This window comes from Silurus meridionalis, chromosome 5, assembly GCF_014805685.1.
Source record: "Silurus meridionalis isolate SWU-2019-XX chromosome 5, ASM1480568v1, whole genome shotgun sequence".
Taxonomy (NCBI): Eukaryota; Metazoa; Chordata; class Actinopteri; order Siluriformes; family Siluridae; genus Silurus; species Silurus meridionalis.
The window spans coordinates 1,484,215-1,506,269 of record NC_060888.1 but is presented as its reverse complement, the minus strand read 5'-3'; the positions used below and the strand labels follow the sequence as shown (position 1 = coordinate 1,506,269).

The following is a 22,055-nucleotide window of genomic DNA, read 5'->3' as shown; positions in this document are numbered from 1 at the left end:
TTGAAAGAATGCATTTGTGGTTGCTCAGATGTTGGACTTCTGATCAGATGGTCATAAGTTCAGATCCCAGCACCACCAATCTGCCACTCCTGAGGCCTTGAGCAAAGCTGTTAACCCTCACCTGCCCATAATATTAATACAATTCCAATTATTAATCAAACAAGATACTAAACACCAGCTAACTCTAGATCCTAGCTAGCTAACTCTAGATCCTAGCTAGCTAACGCTGCAGCTATAATAAAAAATCCAATTAATTAGCATTAACTTCTCACCAGTGTTTTTGGGTCTGTTCTGGATTCTGTTTTTGCTCATGTTCGACGTTTCTTCCTGATCTTTTTTAACGGCTGATTTATCTGTGCAAATTGCAGCTTATATCCTGTTTTACATCACAAATAGGAAAACTTCCTGATACAAACCGTAAATAATCTGCCAAATGATTAAAAATTATTTCAAAATGTGCTTTTTGGGGTATCTAGTTTAACAAATCATTGCGCCTCCTGGTGGTCCAGATGTTTAAGCAACCACGCGGTTTGTAACAAAGCGTTACATATTGTGTGGATATGAATTCAACCTAATGATTTTATGAAAATAATAACGACAACCCAATTTTTTTATGCTGGACTTATTTGTTTTATTATTTTTCAATTGCATGTTGGGAAAAACCTTTTGTAAATGTTCTCCTTTCTCCATAAAACTAATTTTCTAATGTTTGTTTTTTTTTTGTTGTTTGTTTGTTTATTCAGACAATGCAAATGTATATAAGAAATAACTATGAATATGTTGCTCACCTTTTTGTAGCTGTTTATCCAATTTACTTGGAATCTTCTTAGCAAAAACGTGGCATTTTATTAATGGGCCTCATTTGCATGAATCTTTTTTCTTCTTTATCGCATCCCAAAGCCCCACACTTTTATCTAATCCTGACTGGCTCAAACCCCACCCCCCACCACCCCCCTGATGTTTTTCAGCTTCTTGGTTACATCATGTGTTCTCTAATCAGAGACAAGGTTTATTCCATATCCCATATAAGTGACATTCTCAAACCCAACCGAACCACATTCAGGAAGCAGGTGTTTATTACGCCGATCTCCCGGAATAAATTGAGACCTGGTGCTATAAGTGTCAGGGGTGTAGCCCAGTGTGTGACAAAATGGAGATTTACCTTAAAAAGACATTGTTCGTTCTTCGTGGACAAGCCCTGCTCCTGAATCAAACAGTAAAGCTGACATAATCGTGGTTCTGCTGGCATTTATAGGCCACCAGAATGCCCTTAAACTGCTCCGCATACTGTCCTGAAATATGAATTCCCGTATCTTTTTTCTCCATCTCCAAAAACCTCGTAAAATGTAACCAGAGAACGCAGGAGCACGTCTCCCGAGATTGCCTGATGGTCTTCGGCCTGAAAAACACAGTGCTGCCACGGCTATTTTCATCTATTGTCTCTTTAATTAACATACGCATGCCGGAAAGTTCTATTGGGTCTGTGGTGAGAGCCCGAGTGTGTTCAACGCAGAAAGAAAACATCACTCACCACTGAACGTTCTGATGAAGTAATGAAAGAGAAAAATAAAACCTTTCGATCTCATTTCTGACTTCCTGTAAAGCGTGTGTTCTTTTCTCCCGCTGATTTTCAGCTACAATAAACTTTTGTTTTCTTTCTGACTCTAAAACTTTTCTTTCTTTCTGTATCTCTTCCAGGGAACTGATGTGCACTCTGGTCCTCACGCTACAGCGACCGTGACAGCACATTTTGTTCTTATCTGGTAAGAAACTCTCCATCTTGTCTCTGAGTGTCCATGTTGATTTGCTTGACAGGAGAATCTGGGGAAAAAAGTCTACAATGTTTGGAAAAGTAAAAATGAGTACAACGGAATAAATTGACCCTTTTTTTTTTTACTTTCTTTTACTCAAATGTACTGTACATAGAAATTAATTAACAAATCAATCAAGAAAATTGACACACACACACATTAATTAGAAACCACTTCATTTCTCGTTTATGCAATTTTCCAATCAATCAATTATAAGACAGAAGCTCAATGTTAAACAGAATCCAGATAGAGCTCATGATCTTCACTTAATCCTCACATCAGAAATCAGAAAGTCTGATCTCAGAAAATACTGATCTGTCAAGTGGTGGCAGTGAGGAAGTAAATTTCATTGGTAGCTTTTTTTTGTATCTGCACTTTACTGATGTATTTTAATTTGGGGAGATTTTTATTGTAACATCACAACATTTCAAATATCTGCCTTTTTACTTGACTACATTTTGTGAAATTTCTTTTTATTTACGAGGACAAAATCGTAACTGGTGAAACACGCAGCGAGTCACCAATCAGGATCGAGCGCACGCTCTGTTTTACACGTGTTCTGATCGGCGCTTGGTGAATCTACTGATCACCAACATACAGTTCAGCATCAGTTCAACATCAAGCAGAACATTTAGAGAGGAATAAATGATGAAGAAACTCCAGACTCGATCTCACCACAACACACGTGACCTCGTTTATTAGACATCAATCAGTGTTTGAGTCATTAATATCATTCTATTAATAGATCAGTGTGCTGAGAGTCACATTCGAGTCTTTACACATAAACTGAGGTGATTAAGTGAAGAGTCTTGTGATAAAAATAATCATAGGAACATTAGAGTTATAATAAATCACTACTTTGGATATTTAAGTACATTTAAAGGTAAAAACCTTTGTATTTTTACTCGAATACTTTTTTAAGTGTCTTTTACTTTTACTGGAGTCACGTTTTACCGAGTGGATCTTCTTTACCAGTATCTACACAGAATGTTGCAAACGTCTAACAAGCTCGATTATTGTCACCATAAAGCCTTCGAGATCTCAAATTACAACTCGGTTACAGCTGTGATGAACAGAAAATCAGCACATAGGAACATGGTGCGGATGAGAGTCGAATCAGGAGGAGATCAGGTCAAGTTCCTCTTCTGTTAATCAGGAACAGGAATCAGAATCCACAAAGAGTATTTTTGTCCCCAAACTGGGCAGGTGGCTTTCACTCATTAGGCCACACCCCTTACCTGAGTCAGTGATTGTGTGTAAACTTTGGCCTCGTAGGTCTTTGTTGGTTTCATGAGTTTTATTTATTTTTTTTATTCGTTAGATTTTTTAACCCAAGATAAAAAATAGTCCTTCATTCGTGTCATTATGTGGAGCTCATTGTATAGGCAACTAGGACACGCAGCACAGACTCTAAGCAATGCAGCATGTCCTTGACACCACCTACACACACACACACACATACACACAGATATTAATAAGAGAGCAGATGAAAGCAGATGAATATTGGCTTAAAGGCAAAAACAAGAATGAGTTTCACTTCAGCCATCAAGCGGCGCCTTATTTACGTCAGGAAATGAAGACGTATCGTGCTCCTGCACCCAAGGCTATTTATTCACACGCAGCCGTGCATTATGCTCATCACGATGACTTACAATCACATTTTCCAACCTGATCATCCTCGAGGCTGTTTTCTGTCCCGACCTGTACAAGGTCATAAAGTAATGCGCTTGATACGGAGATTACTGAATCGCCCGAGCACGTCCACGTCCACGTCGTTATCTCACACGAGGAACGGCTTTCACAAAGCAGGTGATGAGGAGTGTAATGCAATGAACCTATTCTCTTCTGGGAAGATGTTCCACTAGATTTTGTGGAGATTTGAGCACTTTTATCCACAAGGATGTGTTTAGGAACTAATGTAGGTGAGAAGGTGAGGAGGTTCCTGGGGTGCAGTCAGCATTCACATTCATCATGTTCAATAGAATAGCAGGATATCTTCCACTCTAAAACATGGAAAGCAGATATCCTTGGAGCTGGGTCATGCTGGAACAGGTTTGCTGTATCCAAAAACAATGTGTGTCTTCAACTTTCTGCTCACAGTTTGTAGAAGAACACATCTGGCTGGAAAACCCAGGTATCCTAATACTTTTGCAATATTGTGTAGATTTAAATGTCATATTATACACTATATTACCAAAATCTGTTGAGATGTTTGCTCTTTTCATCCTTATCGGGTTGAGTTCAAAGCTCTACAGCAGGAGATCTTCCACTCCAACTCATGGAAAGCATATCTTTTTGGACCTGGGTTTGTGCACCCTCATGCTGGAGCAGGTTTGAGTCTCCTAGTTCAAATGAGTTTTATTATACAATTATGTACCTTCAACTTTGTGCTCACAGTTTGTGAAAGAACCACATATGGCCGCAAAATCCAGATGTCCTAATACTTTTGGGACATTCGAGTAGAAGTAGATGTCATTTGATACTTTTCTGATTAGGTTGCATAGATGTGTTGGAGACGCCTGATGCATAAAAACCAGACCAAAAATGTTGCTTTTATGTACTTTTCGAAACGATTAAAAATGGGGTTAAACGTCTGAAAAACATTTTCCGAACAGTCTCCAATCCACTTCACCCTCAGTGTTGTTGCGTTTTTGTGAGCATCTTGGCAACACTGCAATGTGTTACAGCATCTCCTGATACACAAAGCATGTCGGATTGATAGGCCAAAGCCGTGGGTGACTGTTAATGGAGACGGGGCGAAGCCGGCATTGTGACTAATCCCGGTCATCCTCCCTCCACGAGCAGATAAGAGAACAGCATGAAAGCGAGCCAGAGCTTTTGTCTGGCAATGTCGGGATCCCACCGTACGCCAGGCCAATTTCTGCAAATTATTTCTGGAGCTCACGTTCAGTGCCGGAGTAAAGAAAAGAGCGGGTAATTCCACAGTCCTTTTTCGTGGGTCCTTTTGCCTGGGTGGGATACGGAACAGATGAAACAGGACGATATAAATCCAACTCCCGTGCAGAGACGTTGTTTTAATAGGCTTTAATATTGACGTTAACAGAAGCAATAAAGCTGTAAAGTGAAATGAAGGCGTGTTATAAAGCGTAATATGTGATACACAGAGCTACAATGAAGTTCCTGCCTGAGGGGAAATAAATAATAATAATAATTATAATTATAATAATAATAATCCAACACACATTTGGACAAGCAGCGGTATACTTTGTTGCCCGGAGATGTTCGGTGTTTGGACGTGGAATCTGCTTTCTCTCTCTGTCTTTTAGAGATGTGGAGCTCCTAATGGTCGGACGTTATTAATAATGCAAGCACTCAGCCCGAAATTGGTGCAATTTAACAAGAGCCCTGCTCTCTGAAGGCCAACTTCAAATGCAAGGAATGAGATGAAATGTTCTTTGTTGGTGCGTGTTAGAACGAAGAAGTGCTGTGCATCAGCAGATGAAAAAGTGTCCGCTGTTTCATTTATTTTATTAAGTCTTTGCTGTGGAGTTCACAAACTTCACTAAACATACGTGGAAGCTGTCGCTTGAAAAAAAAAAAAAATAACAAAGGCAAGGTGTGATGAAGTGGAGTCAACATACGACTCATTTCTTTTACATTTATGGCATTTGGCAGATGCATTTATTTAGAGCCACTTAAAACTGAGCAGTTAAGGGTTAAGGGCCTTGCTCAAGGGCCCAATAGGGGCAGTTTTTACTGGAATTTGAACTTGTGACCTTTTGATCCAGAGTCAATTCCTTAACAACTGAGCCATTTTATGTTTACAATTTTTTCCTCTGCTATTGGAGTGGTGGTGCTGGTGTAGGATATACACTGATAAGGTAAAAGAATTTGGGCTGTCTAGACGTCTAGGTCAGAGCATCTCCAAAACTGCAGCTCTTGTGGGATGTTCCTGGTCTGCAGTGGTCAGTATTTATCAAAATAGATACGTGTGTTTCCGATCCAACAGACGAGCTCCTGTAGCTCAAACTGCTGAAGAAGTTCATGATGTTAATGATCGATGGGTCACGACTTTTTTAGCAGCTGAAGGGGACCAACACAATATTAGGCAGGTGGTCATATTGTTATGGTTGATCAGTGTTTAGTGTTAAATATTTACTTTCTCTTTATTACAGCTTCAATTAAAGCATATCTCCTCACTGGTGCTCCGTTTACGCCCATTGTAAAAGAGTGCAAATACTTTCAGGATAATTACATTTTTACTTTGCAATTGTTTTTTATCCTCGGCAGTTTGTGGCTTCCTAAAGAAGTTCAGCTTGGAATTTCCCTAAAATAAAAAGAAACAAACAAGCAAGCAGGTTCCACGGTTTGCGTAGCACCTGAAATACTGTCGGCTTCCACATCTAGCCAGAAGTTCTCATTTCCCAGGGAATAATGTTTATGTTTCAACGTTGGTTAATGAAAAATGTGCATATTTCTTCATTTATATTAATTGCATATCATTCCAATGAACAACCTTCCTATTCAAATCCGTCCACCCGATTCCGATCTCCGTATTGTGATCCGTTGTCCGATCTCCTACTTTCCGGACGTGACTCTTTCACGTCAGACGACCGCATACCCTCTGTCCTGTATTGTATCGATGTTCACACTCCTCCAGACTCCCAGTGTAGTAAAAATAAATCCCAGTGACGCCCTGATCACCTTTTTCTTCAGGCTGGGATTATTCTTAGCTCCCGTCTGCTGCACACCAGGCACCCGTTCCAAACATCATGTTCTAAAAATCGTCCGTATTGCAAAAATACAAGGCGGTCCTGTCGAAGAAGCGGGGGCGCGATCACTCGGAAGGGTTGGAGAAAGTCCGAGGGAAAATATTTTGTAATTTTGGTTCCTCTTAGAGGTTCTGTGAGATGGAAAGAAAAAGAGAGAGGAAAAGAGAGAAAGAGGGAAGGAGGGAAAAACCTCATCAGCGCCACACAAACAGATAATGCGTCTTTCTGGTAACAAAGGCTTCTGACACTTATTTATTATTACTTCCTGCTGCCTGTTGGCTTCAAGGCCGTATCTTTTGGAGTTGCCGTGCAAGCTCAGAAACGTCAAGAAAAAAATTGATGGGAATTTTCCATAGACGAATGGCCCAACTCAGGAGCAGGAGCACCGGGATAAACGGCAGGGATTACTGGACGACATTTTCTGCTTTAACTATTCAATGTCCTTTTAAATCCAGTGTTACAGCCAACGCCACACGGTCCAAGGAGAACCGGGTGCAAGGAAGCAAGGCTGGTCCATCCGTCACTGTATGTAGACACGGTGTGCCCTAGGATGAAAACGAAAAAAAAAGGAAAAGGCCTCAGGTGAACAAGCTAAGCTGCAGAAGTTTATCTCGCTTGTTAGAATGATGGACTCACAGAATGAATTCTGCTCCCCAAAATAAATCCATTTCATGTTCCTCTGGTTGTACAGTATAGTGAAATTTTCCTATAGGTTTTGTGCAAATATTATGTATGGATGCAATTACATCTGTACAACATTAACATTCCCATAGTGATTTTTACTCTTCTCTTAAACATTAGCAGTTTGTCAGTTTTCTAATATTTTTAGAAAAACAAAGCTATTTTATACTATTTAATCCCAGATAATTGCTGGGTTTATTGTACAGTCTCCAACCCTATCGGTTTCTATCCCTTTGTGAGTGGATGAACTTCGCTAGTGGCGTCTGCAAGATCTGAGAAGAAGCGATTGGTTAATGGCCTCGCTGAAAGGCGCTACAGTAGCAGTTCGGTGATACTGGGGCTTTAAACCTTCCAATCCGTTTCCCAGATCACAGAGGGTTATGAGAGTTGCTCAAGGGCCCAATACCTTGAACAAGGCCCTTACAAGAAACTAACACATCACTGAATCCACACTTTTTTAATGTTTTTGTTCACCGTCCGATGTACTAACAAAGTAAGACCCCGATGCAATAGAAACACTTACACGTAAAACCGAGGACATTCATATAAACCTGCGCTCATGTCAGAGCTCCCGATCTAATCAATAACAAAATATCCTTCTATTAATTAAATTCGATAATTGGTCAGTGTTGTTTTGGTCTGATCGGAACTCCATCACCGGGGGGAAAACGCGATGTGATGTTGAGCTGAAACGGCGTTATGATTGATCAGCTAGCCGTGTGTCTGCTTGCCTTGAGACAATGTGTTTAAAAGAACGCAAACGAGTCTCATCATTAACGCCCACTTAAGCGGGGCCATCTGCATCGCCAAATGTCATCTTCATCTCATCAGGAATCATGCCGCGGGAAAACCATTCTAAACTTGGTGTGTGTGGTGACATTTATGAGGATATTAGAGATCTTGCTCGTGGCAAAACTGCAAATCACAGCGGACATGTTGGGAACCAATAAACTGCATCGTGCCTATAAGATGTGGAAAATGGAGCCAAAGTGACGTTAGCATTCGCTAGTCATGTCTAAGAATGAGGATTGGATCAGAATTTTAGGCTTTCTTCAAGACAGACTGGACTCTATATACAGTACCAGTCAAAAGTTTGGACACTGCGTTTCATGGTTTTGGCGACAATAACTAGCGGTGCCTCGACCTCTATTAATAACCAAGGGACATTGTAGTTTGAATGCCAACCTTTATTATCAAATAAAGATATGATAAGAGTAAAACATCTATTTAAAATTACATTTTTAAAATATGTCTCTGGCATTGTTCCGAGGGCCGTTTCAAATGTGGGGGTGGGACGTATTCAGACTGCAGGCCGTAGTTTGGGACCCCAAATACAAAACATATTCTGGGTTATTCAACATGTTTTTTCTTTGCTATATAATTCCATACATGTTCTTTAAGAGTTTGGGTGTCACCAGGATTAATGTACAATGTTAAAAATAATAGGAATTCATGACTGGTCCTGTATATACAAGATAATAATGTATAGAAGTCACTTTAAAAAGCTCCCTCTCCTTTATCTCTCTCTCTCTCTCTCTCTCTCTCTCTCTCTCTCTCTCTCTCTCTGTCTCTCTCTCTGCTCTCTCTCTCTCTCTCCTCTCTCTCTCTCTCTCTCTCTCTCCCTTTCTCTCTCTCTCTCTCTCTCTCTCTCTCTCTCCTCTCTCTCTCTCTCTCTCTCTCTCTCTCTCTCCTCTCTCTCTCTCTCTCTCTCTCTCTCTCTCTCTCTCTCCCTTTCTCTCTCTCTCTCTCTCTCTCTCTCTCGCTCTATCTCTCTCTCCCTTTCTCTCTCTCACTCTCTCTCTCTCTCTCTACCTCTCTCTCTCTCTCTCCTCTCTCTCTCTCTCCTCTCTCTCTCTCTCTCTCTCTCTTGCTCTCTCTCTCTCTCTCTCTCTCTCTCTCTCTCTCTCTCTCTCTCTCTCTCTCTCTCCTCTCTCTCTCTCTCTCTCTCTCTCTCTCTCTCTCTCTCTCTCTCTCTCTCTCTCTCTCTCTCTCTCTCTCTCTCTCTCTCTCTCAAACACAAACATTCTCAGAGAATCAATGCACCAGGTTTGGTAAAGACTCAGATTTGATCTTCTCTCATTCAGCAGCTCAGATGAGTCCATAAATTCCATAAAAAGCTCGGTTTGAGATCGATCAGTCCAAGCTGCAGTTATTTTACACTAAAAAATACACACATATTTTAAAATAATGAAAGAATGACAATAACAAAATGCTCAAGTTTCCAAAAGACTCAAGATTTTCACCTCATATGTTTTAGAAACACATTGAATTGTTAGGATTCTAATTCCTACAGTCCACTTCACTGTGATGCTCCATTTCTCTGTTCCACTCCTCCCTTCAAATGTGTTTCTCTCCCCATTAACTTTTCTTTCCTCGTTCGTATTCGGGAAAGTCAGAAGTGCAGTTGATTGAAGCATTGAAGTGTATTGTTATATTGCACTCGCTCGGCTGTAATGTCGTAAATGACGTCTATTTCAGAATTCTGTTCTGCAAGTTTGCTCAGGAAATAAGGTGAAGTTTTGGTCGCAGGTTTACCAGCATGAGGTTCGGCATCACGGCCATCGCTGGAACTACGTGTTATTTCGAGCTGCTGAAGAGAAAATAGATTTTTAAACATAAATATATATCCATCAGTGCTTTAGTATACATACTGTTTTATTGTGTTTGTCCTTCATTTCATAAACCACCACTTCCACTAACCCTAACTCTAACCAATCTGCCACTCTTGGGCCCCTGAACAAGGCCCCTAACCCTCTGCCCTCCAGGGGGCACTGTATCGTGGCTCTGACACTAGCTTCATAACATTGCTGGGATATGCGATATATGTCATTTTTCAGAATGCTATATTTTATTGATTTTGTATAAAGAATTAAAAGAGAAGCTGGTGAGGAAACACTCTACCCTCTGTCCTCCAGGGGCGCTGTACACATGGCTGACCCTGGGCTCTGATCCCCAACATCACTGGGTTGTAAAGAAATCATTTCCTTCTGGGTTCAAATAAAGCATTCTAAATTTATTATTATTATTATTATTATTATTATTATTATTATTATTATGTGTGATAACTCGTTTTGAAGCAATTTTGCAACAGTAATTGTAACTGTAAATGGATAAAAAAAAAAACAACAATCATTCTTTAAAAAAAGAAAAGCTGAAAAATAAATCAGGGCATGGTGTCAGGTTGGTAACTGTGATCCTGAGTTGTGACATACTTCCAGAACCACTACACTGTTGAAAAAGAACCACTCCATGAAACTCTTCTTTGCCTCGTTCTTCTCATCTTTCTTTTTTCTTTCTCTCTCTTGATATCTAACTGTATATACAGTATAACTAGAGCACTGTGGATTACAGAGCCGGCGAGCTCCAGACTGATTGCTGTACTTCCTGTTCTCTGTGCTGTAGCTGTGAATGCAGGTTCACCCCCTCAGTCTTATCAGCATTGTGTGAATCCAGCAGGATGTCTCTCCTCTCCCTCTCCTCTCTCTCCTCTCCCTGCTCTCTCTCTCTCTCCTCTCCCTCTTCTTTCTCTCCTTTTTCTTTCCCTGGGGTCTCACTTTGTTTCTCCTGTGCAGCTGAGATTTTGCTCGGTGACTGTAATTGAACAGTAAATCTTTCCCCGCGCTAACATTTCCACTTTCACTCGTGACATAAAAGATAAAGTGTTGGTGCCTGAGATCAGCCAGGCTCAGGATATTAACCAGTAAAACAAAATCAATGAATTTATCTACAGAGTTCATTTATAATGTGTTGTTTCACCGCAAACTTAGCAAGCAGCAGTTGAGCAGGAAAAGTCGGCACCCATCTTTCCATTCCCGATCCCCAACGTGACGATACGAGACGTTTAGAAATGAGACGTCTTTAAGAGTTCTTGAATATGACTGGGGTTTAAAGGTTTACATACAAAAATGCTAAAATTCTCAATTCTGTATATCTTTATGAATTTTCAATTCTGATTGGTCACAAGATCTGAATACAAGAAATTATAGAAGTCTCAATTCAGATTGGTCACAAGGTCTAAATGCAAAAATCCTAAATTCAAGAGTTCCGATTGGCCACAAGGTCTGAATACAAGAATCATAGAAATGTTTACTTCTGATTGCTTACAAGATCTAAATACAAGAATTTAAGACTCTTTGAGTTCTGATTAGTCATATGGTCTGAATACAAGAAGTTCTAGAATTCTCTATTCTGATTGGTCACAAGGTCTGAATAGAAGACATCTTAGAATTCTTGAATCCGATTGGCCACAAGGTCTCAGTACATCGTCTTCTTATTGATTCAGTTCTGCTGAAGAAATCTTAAAGATTCTTGTGACCAAACAAAAGCTTTATATCTGGAAATGAAGCCCATACGAATACAAGCACATAAATAAAACTTTTCAAATAAAACTGGCGAATCATAGGCCACGCCCCCAAAACAACAACAGTAGTTTTTAATAGAAGAGACATGCTACATATGAATGACTACGATTACAGGTCAGAGGTTAATTACCATGACAACCGAGTAGAGACCCTGTATGACATGGTGAAGCCAGATTCAGCCTGTTTACAATCGACTCCGGTCTTTACCATCGATTGATGAACTAGACGGAGCAGTTTGTATTGAACATTCACACTAACATGCTTCGAGAGTCGCTTTCTCAGTCGTTAGGCAGTAACGGCTAATTAAGCAAAACGCAAGCTGTGTAATTTGGCCAGTGGCGCTCCCCGGATGCGAGGTCCGTGTTTTCCAGCTCCAGCTGTTTTGGCGGTGGAAATGTTGAGTTGTTTTTTGGCAGTCCATGGCAGATTTAGTTTGGAAACACACACGAGACACATGCTATGTGCCTGCTGGCATTAGGTGGTTACAGAATATACCTCTCAACCGAGAGGCAAGATGATGAGGTGGAGGGGTTGCCGAGGGGGTAGCTGGTAGCCATGGCAGCATCGCCTCCAACATGATGCAGGAAAATGGAAGGATGAGTAATACTACTGCTCCATCCATTGCAGAAATGTCATTTATTGTCAAAAGGCAGCTGCTTCGCTTGTATAAAAACCGAGACTCCCCCCTCTTTCTTACTCAGAGACCAAAGACGGCTAATCATTGTTGACGGCACGTTACAAGACGCGAGCGCTGAGTGGGCCGCTGAGCTCTAAAGTGATCAAATTGCTCCTGCTCCAGCTGAGCTGTGCTGTTTGAAGATGCTCTTTGATGGTGCATTGTACAAAACACTCCATTTCTTCCCCACAGACACACACACACACACACACACACACACACACACAAACACACAAACACTGAACAGCACTTTATTTCCCCCTCTTCTCTTTTTTCTTCTTCTTCTCCTCTTTCTCTTCACAGATTGTACCCACATGCTTCCAAACCCTCCACCAATTTCAAATTTTTTCACTACAACTGATGAGGTTTGCTCAGGAAAAAGAGAGAGGACCTCCATTTAAAAACCCAGAGACAGGTTTAATACCATCCCGAGCCTGTGTTAAAGGACTGTAATAAGATTTAGACAGAAGAGACTCGGTTTGTAATCCGAGGACGGAAAAGCCAGCTTTCTTTTCCACCAAACCAAGTCGATTTCCTGAATGAACGACCCGGAGGAAGAGCTTTCAGAACGAGGTTTGAAGCAGGTTGTGGGATAAAAAATAATGTTTATAAATGAACTGTTATAAATGTACAGTTGAGGAACAGTACTGAACCAGAGACAGGGTCGTAGAGGCCGAGGATCATTGAAGCACGTGAGGAGAGAAGGCTGGTTCATCCAACAGACGAGCTCCTGTAGCTCAGACTGCTGGAGAAGTTCATGCTGTTGATGCTCGATGGGTCACGATTGTTTTAGGAGCAAAAAGGGACCAACACAATATTAGACAGGTGGTCATAATGTTATGGCTGATTTAGCACTTCTAGATTAATGGTATTCAAACAGAACTCATAACAAAGATCTTTCTAATGAAAATCTAGATAAGTGCCCAGATTGGTTCCAGCTCCCAAACAGGATATACTGTACTAAATCCATGTGCACACTGTGTGGCCACGAATTGGTCGTCTGAGACAAATGTAGAAAATCTTAAAAGATAATAATCCGAGTAAAAAAATCTGCAGGCTTTGATGGCAGGTTTGTTCACCGACAGCCGAATTAATGGCTGTTGCGATCATTTTTTTCTCTGATGAAATCCTAAAAGATGATTTCAGATGTTTTCCTGCAGTGTGACGTTTTCTACCAAGAACCTATAGGAACGCCAAACCAGGTGACCTGATGAATTAGCGTGACAACTTCACAGCACCTCAGGAAAAATGTTTGTATGAGATTTTAATTATCGAGGCATTAATGTTACAGACTGTTTAACCCTGCAGATGGTTGTTTGGGTGGTTGAGCTGCTACTCATGTGGCCCCTGAGCAAGACCCTCAACCCTCAGTGCTCCAGGAGTGCTAAAGCATGGCATGAGCCTGTATTCTGGCTTCAGCTTCCTAACATCACCGGGATGATAAAACATTCTTTCTTTTCATTCTTCACACATCTCAGATGTTGCAAGTCTAATCCTTCCTCCTGGTAGGTCACAGTTAAGTTATAATAAGGCTAGAAAGGCGGTGGATGGGAATTATTATCAGAAGACCAAATAAACATTGGGGACTGAGGGCACAGGACCATAGTTATCAGCTCACAGCTCTACAACTTCTGGTTTGAGCATGATCTCAGGTTCATATCAGTGTCAGATGTTAGGTTGCACGTTTTCTTCACATGTCCATCTGAGACTAAAAAACGGCAATAACTCATGGCTTTGTTTTTGCTTGTGAAACACCAAAATGCTCAGTCTCCCTGGAGACAAGGTGAGATGAGTTAGACAGGTAAGATGAGTGAGACACACATGAAACACTTCATTTCACAGCCATTATCATGCAAAACTTACCGCTGAATTGATGTTCCCTCATTTTTTTTTTGTGTAAAAAATACAAAAAAATGAAACATTATCTTTCCACATACACACACACACACACACACTGCAGGCGCTATTGTGAAGGCGTGCTTTAGCAGCTCGCCGTCTGACAGTTCATCCTGGGCTTGAAGCCATTTCAGTCAAAATGACGAAAATGGAGGCCATGGTGATAAAACACACTGAACAATGAAGCAGCCTTGGAGTACTTACTGTCATCAGGGTGTGTGTGTGTGTGTGTGTGTGTGTGTGTGTGTGTGTGTGTCAAAGATGTTTGGGTGTGTTTTCTCATCCACTCAGCCCGACTCTTTCATTAGTATAAACCGAGTTTATTAGATAATAAATCTGTGTATTTAATGAAACTCAGGAAGGACTGCTCATTTTTAGCCTCACTGAGGCATAACAGATTTACACTGGTTTTATTTTGGGTTTTTTGTCTTTTTCTTTTCCTTTCTTGGGCTTTTCACAGTCAAATTACAGGCTTCCAGACATATGTTCTGTTCTGCAATATTGCAACCGAACAATCATTTTAAGTTCTTTATTTCAGGTTTGTTGTCACTCACCAGCCACTGTAAAGATCTAAGAATTATCTTTAAATAACCACCTACAAAACATACACACTGTACAGACAAAAGTATTGGGACTTTTCCAGCCATTTGTGGTTAAAGGAACACAATTGCATGAGGTGGTATCAAAAGGTTTAACTACGTTTTATCTACGTTTTACATGATCACATTCGAAATAGTGCCCTTCCACGGCAGTACAGCGCTTTCAGCGTTCTTTTGGAACGTGTCCTTTAAGTCTTCTTTCACACCTGATCTCCATGATGGTGTCAAAACGCAACCTTTGAGCTTCATCTTCAGGAAGACGGTGAAGTCCGCAATAGCCGAATCAGGCAAGTAGTGCGATTTTGTGGTTTGGTGGTCAGAAATCGCAGATGTGCTAAATTAATTGGTCAGAACAGCACCAGAAGCACAGCTCCCGATGTACACAGTCTTTTGGCACACCGACTTATGAAAGTTGGTGCTCCCTGTGACTACGCATGCAGTCTGTTGCCGTACTACAAAACTAGTCTCAAAACTTTTTAATACCACCTTGTAAATTGTCTTTGGCTGAATAAATGAAGTAGAATAAAATTTCCTTCTCACTTAAACCAGGAGACCCAAACCCTGATCAAACATAGCAATGCTCCTGTACAAAAATCCAGCTCCATGAAGATCTGCGTTCCATGGGTTGGAAGTGTAAAGATGATCTCTTGCTAGAGTGCTCCAACTCTATTAAACTGAATGTATGTGACCCTCACCTCACCTTCTCACCAACATCAGTACCTGACTTTACTAACACTCTTGTGGATTAATGAAATCTCACAAATCACCGCAAAATCTAGTGGAACATCTTCCTGGAAGCGTGGAGGTTCTTATAAGTGTAAATAGAGACTAAATGTGGAACGGTCATATATTTTTGTCAGATAGTTTACACACATCCAAAAACAAAAAACAGCAAACCAAAGCCTGAACACTTGCTATCGGCTGAAACAAAGCTGAGCGTAAACTCGGCCAGTGTGTGAATGAGAGGCATTTTAACTGTCAGTGTGTCAGAATGTAACTGGCAGCAGGTTTGTTCGATCACTACGATGATGACTGAGAGGGTTGTAGATGTGTGGGAAGTGGAGTGTGTGGCGGCCATGTTGGAATGCCAGGGAGTCTTCTGGGAAAAGAATTGTGCAGAAACACAACGCACACTACATCTTTACAATTAGAGTCCTAATAGGCGAACTTTCAAACTCTACAATATACACATTTATTGAATAGCAGCTGCAGAAGTATTTTTGAAATCTTTTATTTTTAGTTTTATAGAAAAGAATTAAAAATACAATTCTGGCTGCATTATTCTCTAGAGAACTCACACACACACACACACACACACACACACACACACACACACACACACACACACACACTATTCTTTATTATAAAGCCTTTTAAAAGGGGTTAAATTTAATATAGCGATGACATTTCAGTTTCCCTCGAGTTTCTCATCCAGGTGTTTTTACGCATCTTATTCCACACACCAACAGAAAAAATGAAATTGGAATAGTTTTTCTGAGGAAAATCAGAGGCCATTGTGACTCTTCCAGCGTAATATCTACAGATCCAGACTCTAATAGGTCCAAATGAAAGTGTAGAGGAGCGAAGCAGCGTTCTGTCACCAGCGCATTCGAGTTCTGCAGATAGGAGCTTAAAATCAATCAATAAATAACACACTCCATGCTTCCATTCCATTAAAGCAAAGAGAGGGAGAGAGAGAAGATAAGAAGTGAGTAAGAGGGAGAGAGAGAGAGAGAGAGAAAGAGAGAATAATAGAGATAAACAGAAAGAGTAGGAGAAAAAGAAAGAGAGCGATAAGACAGTAAAAGACAGTGATGGACAGACAGATAGATAGATAAATAGGCAGTGATGAAGATCACTGTGTGTGTGTGTGTGTGTGTGTGTGTGTGTGTGTGTGTGTGTGTGTGTGTGACAGAGAGTCAATCAGAATCAGATTTATTGGCCACGTGTGTTGACACACACAAGGAATTTGGTTCCTAGCTAGGTAATAGACTAGCCTATTTTCTACAAACGTAGTTCATGTTCGTGTCTAGCAAGGGGGGATCAAGAGACAATTAGAGAAACGGATGGATGGATGGATGGATGGATGGATGGATGGATGGATAGATAGATAGATAGATAGATAGATAGATAGATAGATAGATAGATAGATAGATAGATAGACGGACGGACGGACGGACGGACGGACGGACGGACTTTTCGGTGTTTGCAGCATCTGCAAACAAGGTGAACAGGAGGACAGGAAGCACAATTAGGAACAACTAGGAAACATGCTAATCTGAAAGTTTAGCAATCAAACTAGCATTTCTACTGTAAATAGTAGCATTTACACGAACTATGTTTGTAGAAAATAAGCTAGTCTATTACCTAGCATTTACAAAAAATAAGTTAGTCCATTAGCTAGCATTTATACAAATTAGCATTATAGTAGGCAGGTTGATCTCCTGACTAGCATAAACCTAAACTAGCTTTGTAGTACACAGGTTTAGTCTACTAATAAGCATGAAGAAAAAATATATAACTTTACACTGTAGTATACAAACTAATCCACAATGTAGCATTTTTATGAACTAGCATTAATACACACTGATGTAAATCTACTAACTAGCATTTACAAAAACTTGCTTTTTAGAAAACAGCCTTGGCTTCTATTTCGCATTTACAAAAAATAGTATTATTGTAATAAAGCTAGGCCACTTACTAGTATTTAACTAAAAAACCTAGCTAACCTAGCACTAACTAGCTTTATAGTAGACAAAATAATCCACAATCCTCCAACTATTTACAAAACTAGCGCTAAAGTAAACAGGCTAATCTACTAACTAGAATTTACCTGCAGTAAGATAGCTTTGGAGTAAACAGGCTAGCGTACTGACTAGCATTTACAAAGAAACTAGCTTTATTCTGAAAAGGCTGGTCTGGTATGCTAGCATTTATAGAAACATTTAGAGTGGTTAATACACAAACTAGCATTTACATTAACTAGCGCTCAGGTAAACAGGCTAATCTGATAACTAGTTTTGTAGTGTTAGAGTGTGTGTGTGTGTGTGTGTGTGTGTGTGTGTGTGTGTGTGTGTGAAGTTTTTGTGCTGACCTGCAGTCTAACCCAGATGTTCTACCCTCATCTTGGCTCGAACTCAGTGTTTTCTTTGACCTTGTGTGCGGTCGCCGCCCATCGACCTGAAGTCGGGCTCCGGTTCAAGATGCCGTAGGAGGTGTAAGAACCTCAGGAACACTTTGACTACTCGACCTCTCTGAGTCAGGATCAGAACACTCGCCAAGTCCTACACATGCCAACTCGTGCAGTCAGGGCAAGGTCAGTCTTGGAGACAAGGTTCTGAAGATGAGATGATAAACACAAGGTTCTGAAGACAAAGTTTTGCAGACAAGGTCCATCTTGGAGGTGGGGTCAGGAAGATGAGGTACTGGACTCTGGACTCTAAGGAAAAGGTTCTTAAGGCAAGATCCAAAAAAATAGGTATTGGAAAGGAGGTTCTGGAGACAATGTCATGCTGATGAGGTCCAGAATACAAAGTATTTGGAGACAAAGTCCTGCACACAAGGTCCTGTAGACAATATTATGGAAATGAGTTTCTAGAGATATGGCTCTGATAATTAGGTCCTGATGATGAGCTCCTTGAAAACAAGATCCTGCAGATAAGGTCCATCTTGGAGAAATGGTTCTAAAATCGAGGTGATGGACATAAATTCCCGAAGACAAAGTTCTGCAGACAAGGTCCATCTTGGAGACGAGGTCATAAACACTAGGTCCTGGACTAAAGGGCCTGAAGATATGGTTCTGAAGACAAGGTACTAAAAACAAGATCTTGTAAAGGAGGTTCTAGCAATGATGATCTGAAGACAAGGTATTTGGAGATGTCCTGCAAACAAGGTCCTGGAGACAATATTTTGGAAATGAGTTTCTTGAGACATGGTCCTGATCATGAGGTTGTGATGATGAGGTCCTGGAAAATGAGGTCTTGGAGATACTGTTTTGCGCTTTGTGATGACATGATGTCCTGAAGGCAAAGTTCTGCAGACAAGGTCCATCTTGGAGACAGGATCACAAAGACAAGGTCCTGGTTTTAAGTTTCTGGTGACAAGGTGCTAAAAATGAGGTATTGGAGAGGAGGTTCTAGAGACAATGTCCTGGTGACGATGTCTGGAGACCAAGTCCTGAAGATGAAGTCCTGCAGATGAGGTCCTGAAAACAAGGTTTTGAAAATGAGGTTTTAGAGTCTTGGCCCTGATGATGCAGACCTGGAGTATGAGGTCTTGAAGATAAGCTTTTGTAGATCTTGTAGATTTTGTAGGTCCTGGAGAAAAGGTCCCTTAGATGAGGTCCAGGTGAAGAGGTTCTGAAAAAGAGTTACTGTAGACGAGGTTCTGGAGATGAGGTGTGATAAGAATAATGTGATAGAAAGTGAAAGATGTGGAAAACCACATTTCACCAAGTAATTATTCTTAAAATTAAAAAGATAGAAGAAGTCCAAACTGGTCTAGCTATGTGTGTGTGTGTGTGTGTGTGTGTGTGTGTGTGTGTGTGTGTAGCAAGGATGAGGAGGAGAGATAGAAGATAGCCTTACAGGTAATTGCTGATGATAATCACAGTAAGGTGACCACCTCAAGCATTTGGATGTTCTCTCTGACACACACACACACACACACACACACACACACACACACACACACACACACTGAGGTTTTCTATCACAGAGTAGAACGTTGCTGACATCCACCTGTCAGACAGAAAGGTTCTGAATTGAATGGAAGTTCAGGACATCAACTATTCATCATGGTGAACGTGTAGCTCGGTGACGGCGAGGCGGTCGAGCTGATAAACACTTTCTGCTGTGACATATCTACAGAGACGAAAGGCCAGGGTTCAGGACATCAATCAACCCCAATATATCCTCCATCGCTCGCTCGCTCGTGCAGAACAAAGCTGAGAAAATAACCAAAGAACCCAGAAGAACCGTGAAGAACCAATGCCAGAACTTCAGATTCTGAACCTGCTTTTGTCTATTCTTTTGGTTACTATTCATTATATATTTATTCTACATCATTTTCTCACATCCTCATCCCTGAATTGAAACCATTCTCCTGCTCTTCTTTAAGAAACTTTTACCTGAGGAGGAACGTTACAGTGAAGCCCATCGGGTTTTAACACTTTGTTGGCCCTTGTGCTCATCGTCACTTCCTGTTCCTGTGTTCTGCTCAATCCAAAAACATTGACATCAATAAGAATTTTACTGACTGACTCAATAGAAATGTGAGCCAGAAAACAATTCCATCCATCCATCCATCCATCTATCCATCTATCCATCCATCCATCCATCCATCAGTCCATCCATCCATCTATTCATCCTTTCATAATAATTTCACTAGATGAAAAAGGTCAGCAATACATGTACACACACACACAAACACACACACACAAAGGTGGATAACTTCCACATTCAGGAACCATCACCATGGTGGTGCTCAGAGAAGCTGTTTGTGAGTAAGTTCTCCTGCTCTGTATTTCTCAGACAGGGTTCTGGAGCTCGGTATTAAAAGTCAGACGGACGTCTCAGGCTGGGTTTCAGCGCGTCTGGAAAATAGCGATGCGTATTCCGTGACAGCTGACCTTCATCTGAGCGCAGACACGAACGATCTGACCTTCGTCTTTATTGATAGATCTACACACGCTTTGTCCAAAAATACTTTCCTGTTCCGTCATTTGTCAAAAGAGCAGGAGATGAAACGGCGCTCGGTTTGCACGGTGCTTTTACTTCATTACCGCTGATGAATGGATGCTTTGTGTCCAGAGGAAATAAATATCTCTTGTTAGAGCTTTTACACTCACTAGAATTTCATTATGGGCCTGAAAAGTGAAATCTAAGTATTCATGTTTTGACGTTAGAAGTTGTTGTTTGTAAATTACAAATTACACATTTTCTCTTCACTTGAAGGAGACCCAGGTGTCAGGTGTCCACAAACTTTTGCCTGTATATTGAATTTGTTGGTTATGTTACAACAGGATCATCACAGGAAGTTATTGCCTCCGTAGGAAAACAAATCCAGTCCAAACAGGGCTACTACATCTGGTTATTTATTTCTGATATTAAATCTATGTATCTATTATTCCAACATTGTTTATTTTATTAAAGGTGTATGATGTACAGGAAGTAGGTTAATATATGCACAAAAATCTAATTTTTTTTCCAGCGAATTCGAAATCGTTGCAGATTTCACGGCTCTGGAGATTTGCTTTTCCGCTCAGGTGTGAGGTTTTTATTTCTGGGCTCACGCTGTGTTAGTGGAGCTTTAGTAGTATTCAGGCATAAAGTGTGTGTGTGTGTGTGTGCATGTGTCTGTAAACGTTCAGAGATTTCTGTAACAAAGTCTTCGCCCCACCTCACTGTGCACATTTGGCTCCTGGGAACTTCGCCCTCTTTCTAAAGATGAAGCTGAAAGCTCGGCGTTTTTTGACGCCGTTGCGAAGACCCGGCGCGAGTCGCAGAAGGTATTTGACACACTTCGAAAAAGAAGACTTCCAGGACACGTTCCAGAAGAACACTGGGAGCTCTGTTTTACTGTGCAATTGGACTATTTTGAAGGTGATTGTGTGGAAGTGTAGATAAATAATGTACTTTCTCGTAAACAGAACTTCACTAAACTTCTTGATACCATCCCGTATCTTCAGGTTGGAGAAGTTTAGATAGCTCTAAATGGATAGAATTATATATGAAATGAATCCACTTTGATTCTGATTCATTGAATGGTACCAGTCCTGATGTGGAGAAACATGGCCTGCTGAAAAGTCCAGCTTCCATGATCTTCTTCACATCTCCTTTGTGTTGTATCAGCGTTTCATTCGGCTACGTTGAGGTTTACACTTTATTGATACAACCTGCTTTATAATTACTCTTCAGTCACTAATATACCACAGTGTTACACTGTAGCAGGTGTGTGTGTGTGTGTGCGTGTGTGTGTGTGTGTGTGTGTGTGTGTGTGTTGCGTTCGGTGCTATGTGTCAGTATGGAGAACGATGAGACGGAGACGGATGGGTGTGATCACGGGGCGTCGCTCGCACACTGAGTCTGCCATATGTCACTGTGTGTTTATCCGAGTCACGACCGCACACACACACACACACACACACACACACACACACCGACCACACAACAAATACACACAGAAACACACACCGAATACTCACTCAACACACAGAATACACACCAAACACACACTAAATACACAACAACCACACACGAACACACACAGAATATACACCAAACACACACTAAATACAC

At 40.9% G+C, this 22,055-nt stretch overlaps 1 protein-coding gene across 2 annotated transcripts in view; it reads left to right on the top strand.

The window, feature by feature from the left end:
• The window catches only part of lingo2 (leucine rich repeat and Ig domain containing 2), a 232,002-nt gene that overhangs the window by 47,732 nt on the left and 162,215 nt on the right, over window positions 1-22,055 (top strand). For both annotated transcript variants that reach the window (XM_046850348.1, XM_046850347.1), the window contains exon 2: window positions 1,699-1,763. The gene's annotated coding sequence lies outside the window, so the exon portion shown is untranslated. The remainder of the gene's footprint in view (window positions 1-1,698; window positions 1,764-22,055) is intronic.